The sequence below is a fragment of the Sinocyclocheilus rhinocerous genome, unplaced genomic scaffold (genome assembly GCF_001515625.1).
Source record: "Sinocyclocheilus rhinocerous isolate Xijiao unplaced genomic scaffold, SAMN03320098_v1.1 scaffold591, whole genome shotgun sequence".
Classification (NCBI taxonomy): domain Eukaryota; kingdom Metazoa; phylum Chordata; class Actinopteri; order Cypriniformes; family Cyprinidae; genus Sinocyclocheilus; species Sinocyclocheilus rhinocerous.
The window spans coordinates 1225253-1233170 of record NW_015641476.1 but is presented as its reverse complement, the minus strand read 5'-3'; the positions used below and the strand labels follow the sequence as shown (position 1 = coordinate 1233170).

Genomic DNA, 7918 nt, shown 5'->3' with positions numbered 1-7918 from the left:
TCTGTCACGTGTATGTTCCTGTTCTCCCTATTTGGTTTTTCCTGTTCCTGTCCTCCTCATGTGTATTCGTCTCCGGTTGTGTTTGATTAATTAGTTCGTATTGTTCCAAGGTGTGTCCCATTAGTTTCTGTCCATTTAAACCCTGTGTTTCCCAGAGTTTCTTTGTCTGCTGTTAAACGTCTGTTCCCCCTGCTACGTGTGCGTCTTGCCTTTATGTCTCTTTATTTGGATGAATAAAGATGGTTCTATGTTGAAGTACTCCGACGTCTCCTCGATTCCTGGTTCCAACACAGTAGCAGTAGCCGAAGCGTGACAGGCAGGGGGAGGGGGGAGCATTCGAACTCGGGTTCAAACCAGGCAATCGAACCAAGTGTGAAAGCACCCTTGTTTTTTTAAAGAATAATTATTTGATTAAAAAAACCGTGATTCCATTGCCAAATGATGAGATGATTCAATAATAAAATTGCTAATAAATAATATTTTACAAAATTAAGATAACAGGTAACACTTTAGATTAGGTAACACATATTCCCTATAAACTTCTTCCCTCAGTATACATAAATCAATGTATGGGAAACTGGTAATGAATATCGAAATATCGGAAATGTGTTTAAAAATCATATCACCGTTATTGAAAAAAATTATATCGCGATACATATTGATATTGAATTATTGTCCAGCCCTAGTCTAGGCTATGTGTTTGAATCACTAAAAAGAACCAACTCATTAGAGTCATTTGTTCAGGAATCAGACTACATGGCTGTGTACACGTTTTTGATTTACTTAATGAGAACTAGTTGATAAAAGTAATTTATTCTATAAACAGTCTACAGCGTTCATGCTGTAGATTCAGTAGTGGATTCAGTATGAATAAGCAGTGCAGCGAACTCAGTTACAGTATTTTAATACGTTTGACAAATGTAAATGGTTCTTCGCTTGTAACTTGGTTCCCAACCCTAGATTTTATTGTAGTAAGTACAATGTCTGGGTTTCGAACTGGATACACAACGTTGTTCTTGAAAAAATGCGGTCACAGACATTCATGAGGCTTCACCTTTAACGGCTGTGGGAGTCTTTGCCAGAACACTGAACACAGTGGGCCCTCTTCTCCTCCAGAGCTCTTCTCATGACCTGTGTGTGTGTGTGTGTGTAGGTATGACTGAAGGCTGCCTGTGTTCATGTACATAAAACAACCTTTATCCTGAACTATCCAATTCACCTCATAACATCAGTGCTGTAAATCATTTGTGCATCACTGAGGCATACAAACCATCTTCAGGTGAAGAATTGCATTGGTTCAACTAAACAATTTTCACCATAGTAATTTATCTGACAGATTCAAGGAAACTGATTGACTTTCTCTGTTTGCGTTCTCAAAAAAAAAAAAAATCTAAATAAAAAAAGAGCATTGACAAACTTTTATCCTCCACTTCACATTAAATCTCCCATTAAAAGTGCATTACCGCAAAGTCACTTTCTGACACGTACCCCCTGACTGCACAGAAATGGTATTGTCTTCAGAGGTGAATGTGAAAAAAGTTATCACTAATCGCTCTATACATTCAGACAGGGAAAGGTGTGGAAAAATGGTGCAGCCGGTTCCATCTGACTGAACTTGTAGACATGCAACCCTTCTCACAGCCTTTAAGATGGAAAAGAACATGGCGTCTCTGTTTTGTTAATGGGACACAAAGGCACATTCCAGCTCCTCAATGCTGAAGGGCTTTACTGAGGCAGAGACAAGAGTGGGCTAATGGCGTGTGGACAGACATTTAAGGGGGGATATCCCCACTGCACTAAACCAGGGGCGCGCACACACTCATATACGCAAGGGAAATTCTTTCAGCCAGTGAGGGGACACCAAAAAACAGGCAAGGTAGACTGAAAAGTATCAAGGGTCAAAAGTAAAGGAGTCATGCGCTGGACTATGAAGGACATGCCATTGAATCGGAACAAAAAAAAGACATTCTTTAAACTTACTGGATAAGAACAAGACAAGTAAGGGAGGAAGTGAAAAAGCTAGGAAAATTCCAAAAATATTTTAATATTTTTTATTATTATTTTTGTCATTTACTTATCTTTATGGCGATAAAGTAAATAACAGAAGTCAAACAACTAACAACAAATACATTTACAATCTTAAAAATAAAGGTTTCAGAAGGGATTTTTGCAATGATGCCATATACACTGCTAAAAATAAAGGTTCCTGATTGGCATTGATAGTTCCATGAAGAAACTTTAACGTCCACTGAACCTTTCAACTGAACCTTTCAGTTCTTTAAAGAACATTTTAATGATCTAAAGAACAATTTCCACTATAAAGAACCTTTTGTAATAAATCAAAGACAAAATTGATTAAATAAATTCAGGTGATACCTTTTTCAAAAACATCAGTTACACATATCTCCCCTCCCCCTATACAACATAACAGACAAATGTTTATGAGGTGCTTGTTAAAACATTATGAAGGTCATTTGATCCAAAGCATTTGATCCAAAGCAGAGTGTAATAAGCTATGAACCACTTGCATTGGGAGTTAAGTATATAGTTACATCAACCCATACAGCACAGTCAAGGTCAAAGTTTCCCTGGTGTGGAGCGATACTACAGTGCATATTTGTTTCTTAAGCCGGTGCCAAGTCTCTCGCTTGCCCTGCTTCGATACTCCACCTGCAGAGTATGATTAACCTGAAGCATTGCGCAACAACCTGTTGAAGTGAGCAAACTACATTAACCCCACAAGACTGAGGGCTGCTATCAGGACTAGGAGAATAATGATCAACCAGATTGTGTCTACTCTCTTTCTCTCACACTTTTACACATTTCCCTCCCTTTCCTTTTCTCTGATCCTTCGAATGCTGATATACTCCATATTTTTCTTTGTCACTTTCCCAGTTTTGAAACTTCAACTCCCTCCCTCTATTGTCCTTTCTCTCGCTAATTCTCCAGTTCTGTTCTTCTCTGCGGGGAGAGACAGTGTGGCGACAGCTGAAAGCAACCCAGAGGACGGGCAGGGAGAACTGCCCTACTATTATCAATTACATAAATAAATACCAGAAATGCAGTTAAGCGTGCAGCAGGCCCATGCAGCCGGATGCAGCAATGTGGCTGGAACGGTGGCGGCGCATTTCACAGCTCATGACTATTACCGCATAGACTGACTGAAAGATGTCCCGTCATCTGCTCAGCATCACTCGTGGATTGATAAGTAATGTGCGTTTTATAAAAAACAAGGCCCTGCTAAAACAAACTGTTCAAATACAAACAATTTTCATCACTATAATAGCTTTCAGAATAACCAGTATTTGTTTTAAATTTAAGCAAAAACTCTCATACCATTAGGGGCTGTGTATCACCAGCAAAGTCACGATACGATACGTTTCACGACACAGAGGCCATGATACGATACGGGACTGCACTGAATTTCACCTCAGCAGAATTTAGTAAAACAGTTGTTTACTAAACACTGCATACTATAGGACCAGTGCTAACTATAGGCAGACAGACAGTTGACCTCTGCATTATGAAGGGCCTCCATAACTGTATCACAGTACAATATTGGTAATGGCATATGTTTCGTGTTTACATTGGGCACTCCCCACCAGGTGCAATATTCTGATTGTTTGCATCTTGTTTTTAAGCCCATAAATAATAATGTACTCATTCTAATACATTTATATTGTAATATACTCAATATATTAAATTCATCTTTACATTGCTGGTAGGGTATCATTGCACAAATTAACACACTTTCTACATTTAAAAATTAAAAATAAGAAAAGTTCTAAACTAATGTGTTGTCTTCACTGTATCTCACACGCACACGTTTAGTCACTCAAACAGATCACACTGTGGCCGCACTCAGACCTTCAGCAACACAAACTTCTCAGCGCTGCCCCGCAATTTTATCAAGAAATCAATTTTATAAATATTAATTGCTCAAGAGCTACATTATCTTTTTCAACAAGGAGCTGGTAACATCAGTTTCTGAAGGAATTAACTTAAGGTCTGGGGTGTTTTTGTGTATTTTCGCCTAAATTTGACATACCCAATTTCAAATGTTTACCCTACACACATACAATGGAGGAAATGAAGAAAAATGGTGTCATTGTATAGAAAACCCTTTGAACTACAAAATATGATGGTAATTATTAATAAATAACATTATATATGTTTTAAATATTACAATAAACACTAAAAAAAACATAGGCGCTTTCTGATTTTTTTTCCAGAATTGTTTTTTTGAAAGTCTGTTATTCAGGTTCTATTTGCTCCAGCTCCCTCCAACTTATATTGTTTGATTCCACTAGGTGCCAAGATGTACCAGAAAAAAATAATCTTCCAAATATCAGCTTCTAAACAGGAGTTATTGAATTATAACCGAAGGGAGTAAAATTGTTCCTTTTTTGCGTCTAAAAGTGTCTGTGAGTTTTTTTCTTTCAGGAGACACAAGACTCTATAAATTGTAAAATCCATGTGGCTTATTACAATCTAAAACAGAATCCACATCCTCCAGCTTTATATAATTCCATTTATGTGCATAATTTTAGTCCCCTGTCCCCTGCATCACCTGTGCTTCAGCATCCTGCTGCCTCCTGAAGATGAGACGCGAGCTGTGCCGCTAGCTGCGCCGCTAACTGCTTCTGCCACGAGCCTGCGGCGGCTATCTGGTCTTCAGAATGTAAAACAAAGAAATAGCTGTTTATAAACACAGCACTGTAATAATATCCATGTATATTTACTGAAACGCATCCTGTAATGTACTTTACTGTCAATACATAGTTTATCAGATTGTTAGCTGTGCTTTTACGTTTCAAAATAATGATTCTATCAAAAACGGAGCAAAAGCGCTCATATGCGCTCACCAGACGCGTGTCCTCTCCTCTCCACGGCGCCGCTGAACGTTCTTCATCATCTTTAGCTTTTGATTTTGCTTTCAAATATCGCTTTTATCCGTGCCGCCGATGTGTTTGCCGTTCAGCATGCCATCATCGCCTTCAAAACAGTCCAAAAAACTACAAGACCCACGCTCAAAACAGCTCCAGCGCTCACCCGGATCCTCTCTCTCTCCCCCTCCTGTCTATTGACCCAGAGGTGTCAAATTTCACCGCTCTGAGTGGCCGGCGCGCTTGAGTGGCGTGTAATCTGACCTATTGCCGCCCACTGAGCAGCCCAGAGTTGTAGAACATATGAGCCGCTGGCCGGAGATGCTATGATTTGGAGAGCGCGTGTTTGCCAAAAGAGCGTCTTTTTTTCTCTGGTGCGCCTCTGTTGCGCGTCTGCGACAAAACAGTGGATTTCCAACCAATGCGAGCAAACAGAAACGTGAAAATGGTCTCGTTTGAAAGAAGAGATTCTAATTTAAAAGATAATATAGAGTTTTTGGCTGTTTGCGGCTGACTGAAGCAATGGTGCAAGTAGGAATGTGACGCATCTGAATGTTTCCTCAGAGGTATCAAATTTCACATCGCGATTCTATTGAAGATCATTCGATCTGTGATTGTCACAATGAAATAACATTACATAATAAAATTCCTGAGAATGAGAGCTTTCTTGTGATATATGACTTGACTGTTTTGTGAAAAATATCAAAAATACACATTCTTCGTAAAAATTATTCGCAATCATTAGGCAGAAATTCGTGTGTGGGACAAATACATTTCTAAGCTTCATTTTACTGCTTTATTTATCATAAAACCAAAAGAGAGACTCTAAGCTTTCAAATGATACCATATATGGGCTGATACCATATAAGGAAGGCTTTGCAAATGAAGCAAACTTTTTATTTTTTGACTCAGAGGGCATGTTGGTTTCCTCAGAAGTCTTTTGAGTTTGTTTAGGTGATTCTCGTACTTGAAAGCACTGAAGTTGTCAAGGACGCCATGCTTTTTCGCATCATCTGCAAGATGTACAAGGCACTCTCTCTCTCTCTCATAAATGAACACTTGATGAATTACACTTTTCTGAGAATAGAAGATTGAAGTGGAGATCGCTAAACTGCAAGCTTACCGGTGTTTTCAGAAAGCAAGCGCGTTTATCCACAGCGGAGAGAGTGCGCGTACACATGGTTGCCAGGTTGACAAAGATAAGTAACACATTTAGCAGATATTTCCGTGTTGCGCAAGTGGGAAGTTCTGTTTCGGGGATTACGTCTCTTTACATCAGGCAACCCCGGTTGTGTTCCTCTGCGTCCAGATTAAACCTTGTTTTAGCCTATATATTATGCTCTATTTATTATTTTTTAGAAACCTTGCACTTTTCTACTCACACTGCCACAATATCGATACAGAGACAGCTGTATCGATACTCGTATCATCAAATCTCTGTGATGATGCATCGTTGTATCGATGTATTGAACACAGCACTACATACCATATTCTAATAGTTTTTTTTTTTTAAATCATGATGAAGCAGAAGTAGTGTGTAACAAATTATCAAAAAAAAGAAAAAGAAATTAATTTCATGCCAACTCTAAAAAATACAATATAATGTATGTGGCCTGCTAGTAATTTGTTTTTCATATTGGTCAAAAAGCACACCAATGTGATTTTTAGAATGATAAAACTGCCTAACAAAATGTTTCACAGGTTAAAAAAAAAAAAAACGAAGGGTTAGCATCCTGCTGATGCCTATACATGCAGCCCCCATTTGCATATAATTCACTGATATCCAAGATGCCTACTGCCACTACTAGTGTTAACTCTGTGGCTTTATTTCTGGCTTTATCGCTTCTACAGACTGAACTTAGCTTGGCGTTGGGTTACATGCTGCAGCTTGGCAGAGACTAGGGATGGGTATCGTTAAGGTTTTAACGGTATTACTACTCTTACCGATACTGCTTATCGATTCGGTACTTTAACGATATTCTTATCTGTACTTTTTGTTTATTTATTTATATATATATATTCATTTATTTGAACTGTAAAATATAATTAAATGATATATTCACGAAATTAAATTTGACTTAAAAATTAAGCACGTGTTATATTTATCTGTTTGTTTGCTTGCGTGCTTCCTTATTTACTTATTTAAATTATAAAATATAATTAAATGAGATATTTACATAATTTACATCAAAATCAAATTTTATTTAAAAAGAAGCCTGTCTTATATTTATTTATTTATGAAATATAATTAAATTACATATTTACATCAAGCCAAAATGAAATTTTACTTAAAGAAAATGAAGCCTTTTTAAATTTATTTGTTGATTTTTTTACATTTATTTACATTATAAAAATATTTTTTATTATCTTTACATCATGGTATTGTTGTTAATCATCTTGAACATTCCAGACAGAACTGATATTCATGAGCCAAATCTTCATTATTGTAGGATTCGAAATTTCTCATGCCTTATTGTGTCTACAGTTTCAGTTATTGCAATTAAACCCAATTATCCAACACATCCTGCTCTCCATTTGTGAAAGATAAGAGCACCATATTCGGTACTGCGCTGACATTTGTTCAGACTGACATAATAAGAGGCTGCTGAAAGCTTTTCATGGGCTGGACTGAATTCACTTTTCCTGAAGATTGTTTTCTATCGGAATAAGCGCTTGCGTTCAGTCAATAAAAATCGAATAGTTCTTAATTTGTTTGAGAACTGAGAAAGACCATACCATATAGTCGTGGCCACATAACCACCTCCAGGAGTGCATTATTTCTCTGATAATTTTAACGGCCTGGAGTCCCAACCACACATCAAGAAATTGTTCGGATCATTTGTTTCAAGACATTTGACATGTTTCCGTCCTGAAATCTCGTGTGGGTTGAACTAATTTTTTTACGCACCTCATCCCAAACCTTCCGTTGCAAATTCCAAAACGTAATTTTAGAGCTGATAACAGAGGCTTAAGCCATTGATATGCAGGCTTACGCAGTTATTAATGCAGTCTAATGCGATTATTAGAGAGAG

General features: G+C 37.6%; 1 protein-coding gene across 2 annotated transcripts in view; it reads right to left on the bottom strand.

Moving 5' to 3' along the window:
- The window catches only part of LOC107755070 (leucine-rich repeat-containing G-protein coupled receptor 4-like), a 66952-nt gene that overhangs the window by 56173 nt on the left and 2861 nt on the right, over nt 1–7918 (bottom strand). Inside the window, exon 1 of one of the 2 annotated variants that reach the window (XM_016571723.1) lies at nt 1055–1080. The exons of the other annotated variant lie outside the window; for it this stretch is intronic. The gene's annotated coding sequence lies outside the window, so the exon portion shown is untranslated. Of the gene's footprint in view, nt 1–1054; nt 1081–7918 lie in introns of those variants that run through there. 2 annotated transcript variants of the gene reach the window in all.